This window comes from Ailuropoda melanoleuca, chromosome 10, assembly GCF_002007445.2.
Source record: "Ailuropoda melanoleuca isolate Jingjing chromosome 10, ASM200744v2, whole genome shotgun sequence".
NCBI classification, from domain to species: Eukaryota; Metazoa; Chordata; class Mammalia; order Carnivora; family Ursidae; genus Ailuropoda; species Ailuropoda melanoleuca.
Genome location: NC_048227.1, coordinates 29058499 through 29076843, shown reverse-complemented (window position 1 = coordinate 29076843; position 18345 = coordinate 29058499). Strand labels below are relative to the sequence as shown.

At 53.2% G+C, this 18345-nt stretch overlaps 1 protein-coding gene across 7 annotated transcripts in view; it reads left to right on the top strand.

The window, feature by feature from the left end:
- Nucleotides 1–18345, top strand: part of SNX29 (sorting nexin 29) — a 546533-nt gene that overhangs the window by 80849 nt on the left and 447339 nt on the right. The gene's annotated exons all lie outside the window — the stretch shown is intronic.

Here is an 18345-nt window from a genome sequence, read left to right as displayed (position 1 = left end):
CAGGGTCTGAACTTGCATAGGGAAAGAAATGAGAGCTTTTTTGTCTAGCCTCTGCCTGAAATATACATTTCCTTCAATTCTGAAAGTAGCAGCAAACCATAGAAACCATAGCAGTGTTAGCAAAATGGGTGACTTTGTCACTGATGGGAGTCATAGGCGCCTGTGAGAACCATGACGTGAAAAAAAATCTCAGAATGTTGTTTTTGCTGGAAAATAGTTTTCAATGTGATAATAAAGAATTCCATGTATTCCTATGTCACTTTTCTTTTTTTACATTTTGATAGTTCTTTTTCAGTATAATCCATTTCCTTTGTAGTCTTGTGTGTTTTATGTATCTTGAACTAATTTTTGTGAAGAGACCCATGGGCTTCACTGGACTGCAGAGTGGGTCCATGGTACAAAACAGGTGACCTCCACCCCGAGCCATGAGGCCGTGTCCGAGGAGGCGCACAGAGTGTCCTATCCGTGTGGCCTGCTCCAGTTCCCAGGGCCTCACCTGGCTGCGAGGGAGGTGGTGACCCCCCACCCCCCTTAAGGGTTTTCAGCGCTAGGGAGGGAAGAGCGGAGTCTGGGAGCCAACCGGCATTCTCTGAGTCAGGGCCGAAGAAGGAAGTGAGCAGACTCTGTAAGGTGGGTGTAGTGGGAACTACCGGTGTGTCTCTGTGTAACGAAAGCCTGTAGCTCGTCATGGCGCACCTCAGGCTGGAGTCCAGCCGAGCGGGTGTCTGAGCAGCACCCCACGTGGGACCCACGGGCTAGGAGAACGCTGGAGTCGCCAGCTTCCAAAGTGCTGGTATTCATTGACCGCTGTACCAGTACTTACCCTGTAATGTGTGCATGTGTGTTTAATGGGCGCACTCAAGAAAGCCGGAATGCCTTTACTGCGGAAGGGCACTTTGCATGAGCACGGTAAGCGGAGAGCCACCGTCTGCTGATTGAAGTAGCTTCGTTGACGGAAATGGCAGGTAACTGAACATAAAGATGCTGGAGGGGAACCAGCTTGGAGTCTGCCTGGATGTCCCCGCCTGGCCCAGCTTCTGTCTGAGACCCCCTCCCATTGTTACAAGGAGAGGCGAGTAAGCGAGCAGCAGCACGAGGAGGTTGGGGATATCCAGTGTGAAACTCAGGATCTTTTTCCTGGAAGAGACCAGAGGGATTGAGAAGGGACGATAGCCCTCTTGGCTGAGTCCCTGTTCCTTTGCGCCTCATCGTTCTGCGTCTGCAGTGCTCTCTCTCTGAGTGGCTTCCAGCTTGTGTAGAGGGCTGAGACTTTAATCTGGCTCAGAGGTGTGTCTGCTCCAAAGAGCACCGGGGTTTGCCTTACCTCCATTTGTCTTGTAAAGAGCAGCGCCCCCGAGATTGTGGGCGTGAGCACCAGGCCCCGCCGCTTGTCAGTGGGTGCGCCCCAGCCTGTATCCAGCGGTATGCTTCCAGGTGGGGTTCCTGCTCCCCGGGGCGAGGCCCCTCCCTCCCAGGTGACTGCGGTCCGCTTGGCTTGTCGGGGGCTCTGTGGCTCCCCGGGGGCTCTGTGGCTCCCCCTGGGCCACGTTCTGCTGGAGGAAGCAGCTGGCCCTGCTTGGGCATCAGCACTGTGGTCTTCCGTTATCGTGCTGATGGTGCTGATGGCGGAGATTTCGGCTCTGTCTTTATTCATACGATCTTCCAGAAATGTCAGTCCAGTCTTATTATTTGGTACCTTTGGCAAGTAGGGACCTACCCAGAATTTATAACTTGAATCTCGAGATGTGTCACCACATCCACATCATGACCCTTGATACTTTGTGTCGATGGACTTTGTGGGGGGTGATGGGGTGCTTCCTGGGGCAGGGGGCGGTGGCTCAGTTTGCTGAGGTGGCTGCAAATTTCAGCGAGCCTTCTGGACACAGTGCTATGTCACCTGTGTGTGTTTCAGATGAGAGATCTGGATTCTTAGAAATTTTGGGTGGAAGGTGGTTTGGACGTGTGTCCCCCTCACCCTGCCTCTGCCCCTGTGACGTCCCAGAAAACTAAGGAGAGCGAGCGTGTCTGGGGGTCCAGGGTGTCAGCAGGGGTGGCTGTGACAGAGTACCACAGGCCAGGCGGCCTGACCAACAGTGTCTCTCTTGCAGTTCGGGAGGTCCGCGTGACCGCCGTGCTGGTTCCTGGCGAGGCCACTGTCCTTGGCTTGCAGATGGCCTTTTCTGTCTGCCTCTGCATTCCTGGTGTCTCTTCCTCTCCTTGTAAGGGCCCCAGCCCTACAGAATTAGGTCCCCACCCTTAGGACCTCATTTAACCTTTGTTATCTCCGTGAAGGTCCTACCTCCACATACAGTCCCAGTGAAGGTTAGCACTTCACATATGAATTTTGCCTTGGGGAGGCACTCATTCAGTTCTGGGGAGTCCCAAGGATGGTGTCCCAGGAGCTGTCCAGCTCCAGATTAAGAATTCCGTTGCAGCACGTGAAGCGCATGGGCTTTGACTTGGGACATGCTTGACTCTCAGGAACGGTGCAGAGCCTGGCAGAGGAGTCCCAGCTCTGCTCTGTGACGCAGGGAACCTTCGTCACATCCTGCCGGGTGCCTTCCCCGGCTTCACTTCATCACGGGTTCAGGGGCCGCCTGGGCACTGTGGTGGCGTCAGAGCAGCGTGTGTAATCCTCAGTGCCTCTGCCAAGCAGCCGTCCCCTCCTGGGTGCCTCTGAAGCGGCACAGGGCTTTGTCCCGGGGTTCTTGGGTGTATATTCTTGCTGTCGTGAAGTGCCCATGAGAGGACGGTGTGGCTGGGCCCACGTTCCCGCCCTTTCTATGAGGCCCTTTTGCTTAAGAACCCACAAAGCCTGTTGGGAAGAATGAACCATTTAGCGAAGGAGTAAAGACCGTTTGGAGCGCAGCAGAACACCCTTGCTTCTGTCTGCAGGCACCTGCCATTCAGCCACGTAAGTGTGTGGCTGCGTTCGGGGTGTGCAGGGCCGTCCGGGTGGGACTGCCGCCCGCCTGTGCTGTCCCAGCTGGAGGGACAGGCGGAAGCCAGGCTGCCCAGTTCCCCAGGCTCCCCTTCTCAGGGCCTGTTTCCTATCCAAACACCGGGATGCCACGAACACCCATCATTTGCTGAGAAGAGTCTCTGTGTCAGAGCTGAGTGTCTGTAAATAGTGCCTGTGACCAACCTGCTTATTTGCATTCTGCTTTTTTGCGTTATTTTCTAGGATTTTCCCCCTCTTCATCTACCCAGTCGTCCTGTTGAATGACTGTGTAATAGCCCAGTTTACTAGATAACTTTGGGGGGAGGGGTTGCAGCAACCAAGTTTTTTCTTTTCACACTGAGTCTCTTCATTCATTGTAAGGAAAAATGAGAGTCAGTGCCAGGCTTGGAGTAAATTATTTTTTTTCTGCTATGTGTTCCTTCATGGCGAATTCTTGAGGTGTGGGGCGAGCGGGCCAAAGGTGAGTCCTGTATTCATGGGCTTGTTATCAGTAGCTGTCTTGTGATCGGAGTGTCTGTGTTGCCAGTAGGATGACAGTTGCTAGTTTCTTTACTCTCCACTGACTGTAGTTGCTAACATTTTATTTTTATTTTTAAAATTTTTAGAAAGATTTTATTTATTTATTTATTTGAGAGAGACAGCATAAGCAGGGAGCCCGTCTTGGGGCTTGATCCTAGGACCCTGAGATCATGACCTGAGCCGAAGGCAGACGCTTAGCTGACTGAGCCACCGAGGCGCCCAATTGCTAACATTTTAATGCATCTGCTACTTTAAGAGCTGGAAAAATGGCACTCAGAGGCTGCGTGGCTGTTTGCTCCCTGAAGGGGCAGCCCCTCTCCAGGCCTTTGTTTAACATTTGTAAACCACCCCCCCCCAGTGCGTGGGTTGTTTATATCCTTTGTTTTGGGGTCTCCTGTCCTCCCATTGGCTGTTCTGCCTGGTGTGGAGACCAGATGGGAATGGGGCACAGAGCTCTATTTGCTGCTCCTGGTGCTGGCCCTGTGGGTTGGGGAGCAGGCCAAGAGGACAGGCTGATAGGCCCCCACCTCCCTGTGCTGACCTTGGTCTATACGTCAGGCAGCAAGAAGCCAAAGGCCTGCTCCAGGGAGTTGCCAGGCCAGAGGGGAGGACAGAGAGCAACGACAGGAACAGACACGTGAACCTTGCTTGCACATCTCAAGGCCTAGGAAGGTGGGGCACGGAAGGGGCTGTCTCAGGGCTGTGTGTGTGTGTGTGTGTGTGTGTTTTAAAGATTTTATTTATTTATTTGACAGAGAGAGAGACAGCCAGGGAGAGAGGGAACACAAGCAGGGGGAGTGGGAGAGGAAGAAGCAGGCTCCCAGCAGAGCAGGGAGCCCGATGTGGGGCTCGATCCCAGGAGTCTGGGCAGACACTTAACGACTGAGCCACCGAGGTGCCCCTCAGGGTGTGTTTTTAAGACAGGTTGGTCTCAGGTGGTGGTGGAGCCTGAGGCCTTCGGGGTGAGAGGACTGTGTGGTTTTGGCAGTTGGTGGTGACTGTGGAAGTGTGGCTGGGCAGAGGGGAGAGGGGAGAGCTGAGCCGGAGGATGCTGGAGAGGGCCTTCCGTTGGATTTTTATCCCAAGGGCAGTGGGAAGCGGGGGGCGGGTCTTAAGCCGGAGTGCTGGGACTGTGCCCACTTGCTCTTGCAGAGGGAGTTTGGGCAGCTTGTCTGCTATGTGAAGTGTCCTCAGGAGCGTGCCCTCCAGTCCCTCCTGTAAGTCCCTGATGGCCCTTGCTTGCTTGGTGCCTCTTGAAGGCCTCCCCTGTGCCTCACAGGGTGGGGACTCCTGAGTGGACGTGGGTGTCCCCACTCCTTCAAGTTGCCAGCAGTCCCCAGATAGTGCTCTAAGCACGGTGCCCTCACACCCATAATGCAGGGCGTGCTGAGTGCTCCAGGAGAGCAGGGCAAGACGTTTCTGGGCGGCAACCTGGCGCCACCATCCTGGGGTCTGGGCCTGGCTCCAGTGCCTCCTGGCTAGGTTTCCCTTTCTCTTTCTTTTTTCTGCCCCCAGACTCTCTGGGCCCCAGTTTCCTCACGTGTAAAGTGAAGACACTTACTTTTGGAGACCTTCGGGGGGGGGGTCCATTTGGAGCCCATTCAGTAGCCTCAAGGGTTCAAGCTCTAAACCCCAGTTAGAGCCCAAACCCCTAGGACTGTGGAGCCTGGTCCCTGACATTTCCATCCTGGTTCTTGGCGGTCCATCCTCAGGTAGCAGATCCACTCACTAGTTCAGATCTGTCTCTGGGGCCACTCCAGTTCCTTCACAGAGTGCCTGGAAAAGTGATAATGTGCTCATCTCCTCCGTGGTGTCCCCTACTGTGACCCAGTCTGTATTGTTACCACTCAATTGTCACAGCATCCCTGCAAAGTGGGCATGTTGGCCTCGTCTTCCAGTTGGAGGAAACGGGCCGAAGGAGGCTGCGGAAAGTCTGAGTGCCACGATGAGGTGGAGCCGGGGTTTCCTCTCTCTCTCCTTGCTGTTTCTGGAAGCCCACGGCTTCTGGAATTCTCCGCCCTCAGAGGGAAGTATTCGGGTCTGCAGAGATGTCCAAAGAGCTTGTCTGCATTGCCCGCTCTGTTCCTTCACATCTGCTCATTCCAGGTTTTCGAAGCCTTCCTGAGCCGAATATACTGTCTTCCATGTCCCCACTAGGGTGAGCTCCTTGAAGACAGGTGCTTTTCCAGCTCACTCACTGCTCGCATCCCCAGTGCCTGAAATCCTGCCTGCCATGGCATTGCGGCTCAAGAAACTTTGGTTGAGGGGGTGAAGGGACGAACCGATGTTGATTCGAGTTCTAACAAGCCTGAAAACTTTTATTATTACTTTTTAAAGATTTTATTTATTTGCGTGAGAGAGAGAGTGCGTGCATGTGAGCACAAGCAGGGGGAGTGACAGGCAGAGGGAGAAGCAGGCTCCCCACTGAGCAGGGAGCCCAATGCGGGACTCAATCCGAGGACCCTGGGATCATGACCTGAGCTGAAGGCAGATGCTTAACCATCTGAGCCACCCAGGTGTCCCAAACCTGGGAAGTTTTTAAAAGTGTTCTGCAGGACTGACCGGAAAGCCAGTTCCCCGGTCGCCGCTGCATCTCTAGCTTGGTCTGTGGCACAGTCCCAGGACTGTGAGTTAAACATGGGGGCCGGGGAGTGAGAGACCTGCCCCCCGCCGAGCACCAGGGAGGAGGCAGCTGGTTCTAGCAGAAGGAGCACTCACTTGGGAATCAAACTTGGTGCTGATACCGGCTCTGATGGCAGTGGGTCCCTCAGTCGCTCAGTGCCTCAGTTTCCCCAACTTTAAAGTGGAGGAGGGTACACTCCAGGATTCCTGGCACTTATGACCATCTGTTCTGGGAAAGGGGTCATGATCCTTACATTCTTCTTTGCGACCATGAAAGAGCCAAGTCCTCGAAGTCTGGATGTTTCTCGTGTTTCGCCTGGTCAGGTTTGTTGCCCTGCTGTCATTGCAGGCCTCTTCCTTCTCTCCAGGCTGACGGTCTCCTTTGTGAACGTGTTGACTGTTGAGGCTACTTTGAATGACCTTTGGCTCGGGAAGCTAGTAAGCATAAACCTACTGAGGCTGACATTTGGCCCGTAACTTTTCCTACTCCAGGCCAGGTGTTGGCCGATGCAGGAGGCATGACCGTTTATAGAGAGAGGCAGGGTGGGATTTGTGTGAGTGCCCAGATGCCTGTGGACTGCTTGGAAGAGATGCTGTCTTACAGAGTTGGGAAAGGTGAATTAACGTCTGTGAAAGGCAAATGCCACCTTTGGGTTTTAATTCTGAGTGGTCAGCAGCCCTTATCTACACGGTCACTGCCACGTTTCTCTCACCAGTGCAGCTAGAAGATTAGATGTATAAATCCTTTACACATCCTTTATTTTTATAGTTTTCTGGCGTGGGTGGTCGCAGATGAATTGAGTTGAGAAGGCCATCTTTTGGGGTGGAAAGAACACTGGGGTCAGGCAGACTGTAGTGCCACTATTCAAGAGCTCTGTGACCTTGGGCAAATACTTACCTTCTCTGAACTCGGTTTTCCAGTCCCCGAAAGGAAACGAAGTGTATTACCTGCTTACAGGGCTCCTGACGAGGTATCTGCAGTGTCTGGCTTGGAGCCTAGAGTGTCTTTTGTCCGGTGCTGCACTGGAAACCCATGGAGAGTTTCAGAGACTGTGGAAGCCCTTGCGATTGTGTGCACAGTTGTGTTTGTGTGTGTGTGCTCATACGGGGATTTTCCCTGGGGAGAATTCCTTTGCTTTCATCATCCTCCCTCAGAGGTTTCCAGACCTTGGAAAAAAGTAAGAACCACGTGGGTGCTCAGTTTGTGATAATTGCACGTAGTGTCTGCAGCCCCCCTAGTAAGTATGGTGTCGTTTATCCTGGCTGTGGCTTTTCTGCTCTGATGTTCCTGCCGGCTACACTCATTATCTTCTTACCTGCATCCCTCCACAGATGAGCAGTGGGAGCTTGGGCAAGTTATGTCGCCTGTCTGCGCCTCAGTATTCTCATCTGTAAGATGGGGTGAATAGTAGTACTCATCTAATAGGCTCGTGAGGATGAAACGAATTAATACATGAAAAATACTGAAAATACTTTATGTAAATCATACCTCGGTAAGAGAAATTGGAAAAACATATTCCGGAGAGCACCTGGCATGTTGTACGTGCTGCTGTTATTATTAACATTCCCCAAAGGTTACATTGCTGGCTAACCATCCTGTGGGCAGTACCTGGGCCTTCTTGTGGAGTTGCAAATGGACAGACCTGATTTCCTGTTCTACTGACACCCTCCCTGCTGTACCGGCCCCGGCAGTTCCCTTTACCTGGCTTTTACTCCTTTATTTTTTCTTCTGGTTAAGAGGAGATCAACATGTACCCTCTTTCTGTGAGGCTGTAAGAATGGAAATTAAGGCCAGACAGGACGGTGGTTCTCAATTAGGGGCGCTTTCAACCCCTAGAGGACATTGGGCAACATCTGGAGACATTTTTGGGTGTCATGCTGGGGTGGGGACGCAGCTGGCATCTACTGGGTTGTGGCCATGGTGCTGCTAATATCCCACCGTGCACAGGACGGCCCCACAGCAGAGAATAATCCAGCCCCAGATGTCTGTAGTGCCGAGGGTGAGAAACTCCACGATAGGAGAGGGAGGCAGTGGGGTGGTTTTCCAGAAATCACGTTTTCTTCTAGACCTTTTTCTTTTTTCTTAACTACTTGCCTCCTGCATGGCTCAGGGAATTAAACTTAACAGAAGGAACCCCAAATGAACCCAAACGTAACGATAGATCCCAGTCAGCGTTTGCTCTTGGGTGTGTCTTGGGAGCTGCTTCGTTCCGTCACTGCGATGGAGATGATTTGGGGGGGCTGTAGATGCATAAGAATAAGCACCTGTGGAATGTACTAGAATAAATGACAGCTGGAGCATCATGATAGCTGTAGAAACATTCACATTCAGCATGTGCAGCAACTTGGGGCTCAACTTATTGAGAATTCCTTCAGTTGATACTTATTGGTATTCATGTCAGCTGTACATGCCTTCACTCCCTGTGTAAAAAAATGAGTTTCTACTCCTGAATTGAATTCTTTGTTTGACTATATGGTCATTTGGGAGCTGGAAGTTGCAAGCCAAGTGGCTCAGCCTTTCTTCCTGCGCAGTGCAGGAAGGGCAGCCCTGTGGCCACCAGGGGGCGCTCGGGCTCTTTCTCTGCCTTGCTCGTCCAAGCTTTCCTTCTGCAGCTGTGGGTTGTTGCTGTCTTGATTTTTGATGTCCACTGCTTGTGACCTATTTTAACTGTGCGGTGGGGGTGGTGATGGCAGCGGGAGCAGCGGTCTTTCCTAGTGGAGGAGCACTGAGCATGTACGGAACATCGTATCTACCACGAGTGGAACCACGGTTGTCTGTTGCCAGTGGTTTTCTGAGGAGTATAGGTGTCTGGTCCTGTTTCGGAAAAGGAATATAAGCTAATTGGAAAGTATTTCTCCTCTGTCATTGCTTTTCACGAGGTAGAATTAATTATCCATGAAGTTTTATTCATCATTGCAATCCTAATCATTGCTGCCTTTTCTTTTTTGGGGTGCTGGGGGTGGTTTGGGGAGTGATAGGTGGTAAAGAGAGGTAAGCCCGGATAATCAACGTGATTGTTTCCTTTTGGTTTCTCCTCACTCTTGATATTCATCCAGGGCAGAGGGCAAGAAAAACATCCTTGGTTGTCAATAGGCCTTGTTGGGTGCGGGTCCTTTTTTGTCCCAGCTATTATTGGAAGGGATTCTCAGTACTAGGGAGGAGGTCTGGCTCGTCGCCTGGCAACACAGTTCCAAACAGTCTGCAGCTCGAAGAGTGCTGTAGTAATGATGCAGAGGAGGCGGCGAGCCCCACGGCCGGCTTACTGCTTGGTCGAGGATTGCATGATTTGGTTTGAGGCAGGGTGGGGGCAGGGGGCAAGAGGTCACTGCACTGCCTGCACTCTGAGCCCCTTGCCCCCTTAATCACAAGGAATGAATCTAGTTGATAATGGCCAACACAAGTCCTTCAGTTTCTTTAAAGGGGAAACTTCTCACTGAATATTATAGGCTAGACCTTCAGTCATTATCTTGGTAGTTAGAATGTTCCAGATGGAATTTAGGCATGTCTCACTTCTCTGTTGATTTGTTTATTGCATCCACAAACATTTACCGGGTGTCTCTCACACTCTGGGCACTATTCTAGGTGCTGGGAAGTCAAAGGTGAAGGAGATCCCGCTCTGCCACTCTGAAGCTCCGTGCCTCAGTTTCCTCATCATGAAAGTGCGGGTTATGAGTACCAGCACTCTGGGTGGTTGTGAGGAGCTAACATAAAGTGCTTATGGCAGTGCATTCAGCATATATGAGTTCTTGTTCTGTGGACCCTGCCCACAGGAAGTTCAGAATCTCTTGGAAGTAACCATGGTGAAAAAACCCAGAAGTAAATGAAGAATGGTTGCATGGGGGAAAGGAAGGCATTGGGTCATGAAGGGGTGATGTATTCTTTGTTGCCTCTGGGCACTGAGTGACTGCCACCGTGCTCTCCCCCCACCCCCAACCTGGGATGAGTTCCCCCTGACCCCCTGCAGTGGGAAATCCTAATCAGAGTTTTGTATCTGGCAGTCCAGCTTCCCCTTCTTACCAGGAGCCGGAGTGGCCTGCAGTCCAATGCGGGGTGCTGCCCGTAGCTGACATACATGGCTGTTTCCTTGCTGCTGCCTAGGGATGGGGGCTGTGGTCCGGGTGGACAGAGGAGGGAAGGGCTGGGGGGAGCGGTGAGTTGAGGCAACCTTGATGAGGAGGGTAGGGCACTCCAGGGAGAGGGCAACTGTGTGCATAGGCTCCTGAACGGTCCACGAACCCCACCTCCAAGCCCTGCTCAGTGCTGCGGGACACCCTGTGGGTCTGAAGGGGCTCTTCCCGCTGTCAAGAGGCCGTCGAGTAAGCGATGGCCATGCTGCCAAGTCCTTGGCCCTCTTGCCTCGCGCACTCACTCTTCGCAGCAATCCTATGAGGGTGGGGCTGCTGTTAGCCCATTTTACAGAGAGCGGAAGTGACTGGCACAGCCGGGGGACTCACCATGTGCACTTGGTCCAGGAACGCTGTGCTTTAGCTGGCCCAGGGCATTCCCAGGAGTCTGTCTTTCGGGGTGACCTCCTGCTTGACCCCTGGGAAGCTTTCCCTTGACCGTTGTAACCATGGGCTGCTGTGAACTACCGTGAACTCTGCAGGTCTCAGGATCGTGTCTGTGCCCCTGGTTCTTTTGAGCCAGACATGATCCCCCTGCCTTTTGGAATTTCATCCTTCTAGTCTGAGGTCTGTTGTATTCCTGCGGGCCCCCTTAACAACTCAGTCTTCTGATTTGTTTACACATGTTCGGGGGTGGGTGCTCGTTGACCCCTCAGCCAGGAATAATTTTGGGTCTTGAGCCTCTCCAGGGGGCTCTCGGCTGGGCCCGGCAGCGGCCCATGTCACAGTCTGTTGTCTTTCTGAGCTGATCCAGAGCAGGCTCCTTGTTCAGGGGGTGAAGCCCCCGTCAGACTTGTTCGAACTAGCCGCTTCTTTTGAACTGTGCACCGGAAGACCTGGGGCAGCTCAGTGTGTAGAGCTGCGTCAAGGGGGCAGTTCCCAGGTTGGAGTTCGGGGTGGAGGTTGCTGGCTGGACTGGGCATCCTGTGGAGGTGGTGGGCCACCAAAACAGTGGGTCCCAGAGGACACCCCAGGCCCCGGGGGCTCCCATCCTAAAAGGGAGTGAGTAGCGCCCACCTGTGAGAGGGCCTGGTCAGTAAAGGGGAGGGGTGCTTATGTTTCGGTTCTGCCTCGTTTCTTCCTTTTCCTCCACCTCCTCCCCCTCCTCTCCTGGATCTTAAATGTTACCTTTAACGATAACTATTAAAATTGGTGCTCTGTGTGTGAATATGCCTGCATGGAAAAAGCCCAGAAGATACTAATGGGGCACAGTAAAGAGTTTGCCTTCCTCCCTTGTCCCAGCCCCCGGCCTCTAACCTCGGTGGAGTTCAGCCCCCAGAAGGACACAGCTGCCAGACTGGACAGACGGGGCTGGCTCGAGCGTCTGCCCCTCACCCTCTGACAGGGTGTCAGGTTGCTCTTCAGCAGCACCAGGCTGCCTCAGGCCCCGCACCCAGCCAGCCTTCAGGTGCTCAGGATACCCTCCCTGCTGGTCCTTCTGCTTGGAGCACCCACTCCGCCTCCCCCCTCGTGGCCTGAACAGCGCTTGTCCACCTCTAGAAGAGGTGTCACCTCTTCTAGACCAGACAGAGAGATGTAAATCAAACAGCCTGTTAGTCTCGTTATCCATAGAGCCGCCTGGAATATCGCTTTAAAGCTGTGAGCTGGCGGACTTGGAAAAATGTCAACCATGAGTTCACTAGTCAGGCGGAGACCCCACAGGGCCGGGTCCTGGGCTTACCCCATGGTGGGTAAGCAGCTGGTGGGTCCTGAGAGGGAACCCACAAGGGGCTGGGCTGGACATGCTCAGTGCCTCCTCTCTCCCTGAGCGGGACAAGTCACCCGTTCCTCCGGGGAGCAGTGCATGAGGGGCAGAGAGCTGGGGTTGGGAAGTTGGGGGCACCTCTTCCCCATGGAGAAGGACAGTGAGAGAGTTGGCGTCTCTCCAAGTCAGAGCCCCTCACTTGAGAAGAGACTTAGAGTTCAGGTTATTTTTAGGTATGTTGTTGTGGGTGGCTGACTTTCCTGAGGCTCTGTTTTCTCTTCTGCAAAGTGGGATCAGTAATCTTTGCCTCACAGATTCGCTGGCAACCTTTGATAAAATAGAGCCTGTAAGAATAGCGCCCGAATCTGCTGGGTGACCGGCTGCGAGTCAAATCCACGACTCCTCTCACTGGTAGCCGGGCTGCATTTCGTTGTGCTTTCCCCAGTCCTTCTCAGAAGGCGCATCTCCTGTTCTCCCTGAAGCCAGGAAGTGGGAAGCACTTGTAGGAATGGGGTACATATGGAGCAGGGAGGTTAGGTTACACCTCTGGGGCAGCGGGCGACAGGCCGTAGCTCAGTATTTAGGGAGCTGGCGGTTTGTGGGGGTGGAGTTGAGTAGCAGGGGGAGAATGCCATGGCCCAGGTGGGTTTTGAGCTCTTCCTCTGAGTCTTCCGATTTATTTAGAGACGAATTCAGAGCTGAGGGGAAGTATGGAGGCCTCAGGGAACAGGAACAGATGTATCCTGTCTTGGGGTGGGTTGTCCCTTGCCTCTGGGTTCCTTCCACAGCGTGCTGCTGGTCTTGGCTCCCAGTAGAGCACGAGTGCCGCTGGAGAGTGGCTGGAGGGGCTGCTGTGGCCTGCTGTTTGTGAAGGCCTTTCTGATGAGGGCCTTTTGAGGAGAGGTCTGGTGCAGTGAGGAAGGGAGCCGTGAGCATATTGGAAAAAGAGTTCCCAGCAGAGGGGACAGCCAGTGGGTGCGAGGGTGCTGAGCAGAATGAGCCAGGGGCAGTGGGAGGGTGGGGCAGAGAGGGTGCGGGTGGCTTTAGTGGTTACTCTGCGTCGATGGGGACCCCGAGCAGAGGAGGGCCACACTGGCCACTGGGTGGAGAGTGGACGGTGGGCGGGGAGGGGTGGCAGGGCAAAGGAGAACAGCTTTTTGGGGTTCAGGCAGCAGAGCCAGCCACTGGGCTGGCAGAGGCTCTGGGGCTCTCTGCTCAAGAGGAGGACCTGTGGGCTCTTTCAGATGATCGATGTCATTTCTGCCCTAGGTTGAAAGCCCCGGCTCACCGCTGCCCACTTCTACCCATGTCTAGACCCGTCCCCCCTCACTGAGTGTGTGCCTCTTCAGCTGTTCCTTCTGCAGCTCAGGCCTTTCTTTTGACCCCCCTTTCTTGAATCAGCATTTTTAGGAAAGATCAATTAGCTTCTTGATAAAAGCGCAGGGATTGTGTTTCTGACCTGAGCACCCTACCTGGCAGAAGGAGGTGGCCCATTCCGTTCTTTGTCCTTAAGGCCCCTGTTGCCTTTTTCTCCTCTGAATCCAGTTGCCCTCGGGTAGCTTTCTGCTTCACGCTGCCTTCACGCTGCCTTCTGAGCCTTTAGTTCCCTCCTATTGTGGTCCTCCCTCTAAACTCCAGTTTATTGACCCCTAATTAATTTTAATCATTTTATATTGGCAACTTGGGTTAGTCACAGCTGCCCCTTGATAATAATGAAAAAGGAAAGTGTCTTAATGTGTCTTTGATTCCATTTATCATCTCTCCACGGCGTTCTTGGAATCATTAATTTATTTGCTTATCCCCAGAGGTCTGTGTGATTGGGGCCCTTCTGAAATTCATGGATAAAAAGATGAACTGCACTTGAAAAAAACAGTGACCTCTGCTCACTTCAATTTCCTGGAATTGGAAACCCACACCTAAGGTTGTCGTTCAGGATGAGGCCACAGAAAACGGAATGCGTTTCCTCGAACTGCGCCTGTAACTTGGCCCCTGACCCTCTGATAGCTCGGTGCCCTGTTCGAAAAATTGAGGTGTGGTTCGGCGCTCATGGGCACTTGGATGCCAGGTGAAGAGAATCTTTTCAAGGGAAACCAGACACAGAGTTCCCTGGGGCCAGTCCCTTCTAAAATGTTCTCACCACCCACGTTTACCTGGTGGTGTGGCTTCGTCCAGAGTGGCTCCAGGATTAGCTTTGGGTCGAGGCCATCACTGTCACGTGCGGCAGTCGACATGTGCTTCATCGCACACGGAATAGTTGACTCACTGATCACCAGGAATACTGGAGATCTGCTGCATTTTCCTGTGTCAGTCTTCGTGAAAAATCGTCTCTGACCCTTGTCTTTATTGCCGTATACTGTATTCAGAGCTTCCCCTGCCTTCAGAGATAGGTCCAAACAGCAGAGTATGCTGAGGAAAAGAAACTGGGAAGAATGCCAGAGATTCCCCTTCTGCATCTGGGGGTCTGCCGGGAATGTCGGCGTGGCCCAGCTCCCGCAGGTGGGTTGAGTTGGCTCCAAACTCAGACCCACTCGCGTCTGATCAGAGCTGCTTTTTGCCAGTTCCCAGGCTGCTCGGTGCAGGAGGGAGTTGAGGCTGGCTTTGGGGGTTTCGGGGAAGTCAGCCTCACTCTCCAGAGTGTGGGGAACAACGCAACGGGCAGGTTTTCCCCACTTAAGTCCACAGTTAACTCAAATACGAAGCTGGACTGCTCTAAGAATTTGATATGAAAAGAGCATTTTGGGGAAAAAAATCCACCAACATATCTTTAATGAAGTTTGACCCGTTAGTCTATGTTAGAATTTTTTCTTTTCTGAGTAGCACTGATAACTTAGAGCAGCAGATTTCTTTTTTTCCAGGTAATATGTGAGCCGTGGAAAACTCAAAAACTGGTGACGAGCGCTGTCTGTCTGGGGATTCCTGTCCCTTCTCCCCTCTCCTCCCTGAAGCCTTCGGATTGGTCACTATGGTCCTGTCACACAGATGAGTCACCGTCCCTGAAGTGGAGAGATCGCTCTGGAGAGGAGAGTTTCTCAGAGTTCTCTCCGTGTGAATATTAAGTTCAGGTGATTGAGTTGAGGAGTTGGGGCCAAGGGACCCCAACTGTATTTAATAGAGAGTTCCGCAGTGGGTGTGCTGCTTGGCCTAGCGTGGGAAGAGATAAAGAGTGATTGCTTTCCAGAGGCGGCCCTCCACCATCCATCTCACCAAGGTGGCTCCGCTAGAGGGACAGGGACTACGTCTCCATCTAAATCACATTGGGGAGGAGGGAGAGACACTGAAGCAAGATTGTCACAGCTTAATACGCAGTGCTTTCACCAGGGACCCGAGAAGTTTGGCTTCTGTAAATTTCCTTTGCTCATTCCCAGCTCGTGTGGGCTGTGGGATGGCACTGAGACGCCACCTTGCTAACGCGTTGGTGGCTTCGTCCAGAAATGCATATGGTAGCATAGCAGGCAGGAAGTCACTCTGGCTATGTAACAAAGACCTGTGTTAACGCTGGTTTAAACAAGATAGCGCTTTGTCTCTTCCCACAGAACAGCTTGGGACCTGGTTCCCCCTTTTTGTGGCTGCCCCATCATCTATCACGTGCTGTTGCCCTTGCCCACATGCCCGTGATGTTCACCTTTCTGCCAGGGAGGAGGCATGGCCCCACACTGCCAGCGTGCCTTCCCCCTCCCTGCTCCTGCGCTAGCATGAATCCTGTGGCCCTGGCTAACTGAAAGAGAAGGTGGGGCAGGTTTTCCTTCTGAGCGGTTATGTAGCCCGCTATAGAAGAAGGGGACGAGGGCATTTGGGACAGCTGGTGCACGCTTCAGCTGGAAGATCACACGGTCAATCTGACCATGGAACTTCCTTTTTTGGCATTAAACTGTTTTGAAAGAATTTAAACCTCACGAGAAGTGGTAAAAACTACATGATTTCCATGTACCCTTCCCCGCAGTTACCCACCGTGGTACCATCTTACGGAACCAGAGTATGTTGTCAAAACCAGAGAACTGATATTGCTACAGACCTTATCTTATTTCACCGTTTCTGTATGAGCTGGTGTGTGTGTAATGGTGAGAAATGTTATCCCCTCTGTGGATTTGTGTAGCTCCCTTGCAGGTGGTGCTTACTCTTCAAAGGCTGCCTGCCCCCAGGATCAAGTCCAGGCTGCTGCAGGAGCCGTGGGTCCCTGCCCGGGCTTGAGCTTCATCCCTGGCCATTCCTTGACCTTGGAATGTAAACAGCTGGTGGTTTGCTTGTTGACTGCTTGATTCCTTCACTTTCTGCCCCCACTTATGCCCGTAGGTTTCAATTGGCCGTCCACAGAGGGGTTTCATTTGGGCTGCACAGTGTTAAAAATATCTTTTTAATTAGTCGCCAACATTTAATCATTGGGCGATTTTCATGTTAAAAACTCCCAGCAACAAACCAAACAACCTCAGTGGGAAAATCAGAACATTTCATGACCACAAGGCATTTTTGCATAGCATTCAGCTGTAGCCTAATGGTGGCTGCCGGCCGCCTGTTAGCAGTCCCTCCTAGTCCCACCTGCCGGCTTTGCTCACTCGTGCTTCCTGCCTGTCCCCCGGGCAGGTGCAGGTCTGATCGCTAACAGAAGCAGTTTTCGTTCTTACAGAAGCAGCCTTGTTCAGTTCTGGGGGGCCAGCTACTCTCTAACGAAGAAGCCCAGCACTCTAGGAGGTTCCTGTAAGATGCTCTAACGGGGCCCAAGATTTAATCTCTTCAGCTTCTAATTTCTTCATTTCTAAAATGGGAGTGATCTCACCTGTTCGGTTTCTTCACAGTGAATATAGTTTCAGGTGCTTCGAGAATGATGACACTCATTTCCAGAAAGCTCGAGTTGGCACCGAGTGCTGAGCTGGGTGGGAGCTTTCTCAGAGCTGCAGCTCGCGTCTCCATCTGGTCTCAGATGGCCGTCTGCCCCATCCCTGCTTGGGGGCGTCCCCGCAGCAGTTCCTACAGCAGGTGGGAGGTGGCGGTGTTACTGGCCACTTGCGCTCAGCCAGTCCCAGTGGGTCCAGCAGCAAGCCTCTCCCTCATGTCTCTTGTTGCCCGTCTTGCTGTCTGAGCATTAGTCTCAGTAAAGACTAATTTTTCAGCTCCTAAGGTGGAACTTGGCACAGATTTCTCCAGATGAGTGGGCTTTGCACAGCGGCCCCAGAGTAGGCCGTGAGTCACACAGAGGCGGCGTTCAGTGCCTGCTGGCCCAGCGACCAGGACAGGAGGGCGTTTCCCTGAGGGACCCCGTGTGAGGGGTTGGGCTGCTTAACACACCCCTGGTTTCCAGAAGGCTTAGGAACTGGGCTCCCGGCATGGCTTTTAAAAATGTGCAGCAGGAGCTGACTGCTGTTGCTTCAGAGGAGGCCCTGGTGTCTGGAGGCCACGGCTCTGCTGTTGGGCAGGCCCGTCAGCCCCCCTCTAAAGTCTGAGGCTCCAGCCCCTTTAAGACAGGCTGGCGGCCTAGGAAGCCAACGATTAACACAAGCTGGTGTTTTCTGTAGGGGCCCAGGGTTTTAGTAAAATGGGACGTGCACAGGGACTCCTAGAAAGACAGACCACACACCCTCATCCTCTTTTCAAGATGGTGGTTTCTCTGGGCAGATGGGACACGGGCACGTCCAGATCCTTCTCTCACTTCCCCCTCTGAACCTTGCAGGGCCTTTTTCTGTACTTGGGGCAAAATCCAGATTCCTGTCGGGGCCTATAACCTTGCCCTTTCGTCCCACGTTCTGTGCCTGTTGCTCTCCAGCCGGTTCTTCAACCCTGCGGAGTGCGTGCTTGGCTGGACTCCGATGGCCCTGCCCCCACTTTTCATTCATTGCCTCGCTTTTCCTCCGAATATTTCTCCTTCCTGTTCTTTCCCTCCCCAGCCTCTCTGTGGTGATTTCCTTCTGGGCCTGTTTAGTGTCTGTCTACCCCGCAGGTCTGAAGCTCTGCGAGGGGGACCCTCCCCCACTCCGGCTACTGTCATGGGTGGCACATACTGGGGCTTGGGAATGACTGGTGAATGAATGATGAGTGAAGGGTTTCGGGAGGGATGGATGCCGGACCAGGTGTGGGGTGTTGTGAGCTGCCCTGTGAAAGAACTTGGGGCCATCTGGTCCCCGAGGAGCTGCCCTTCCTGGAGCAGGTCCAGGTGTGTGGGGGGGTGGAGGTCGTGAACACTGGGGTCTCTTCTACTTGGCTCCCCTCCCTTCCCAAGGTTTTGGGAACTGTTGGCTGGTGGTTGGAAAAAGCCTGGATTTGGGCTCAGGGTGCAGCTCAGTGGGTGTGTGGTGCTCATGATGGGCCTGGGGCCAACCCCAGGGCCTGGTGTGTGCTGGGGGCAGCATCCCCAGGGCCTGGGTGTGTGCTTGGGGGGGGGCAGCCCTGTCCCAGGGTGCTGTTCAGCTGGGTTTAGTGAGCC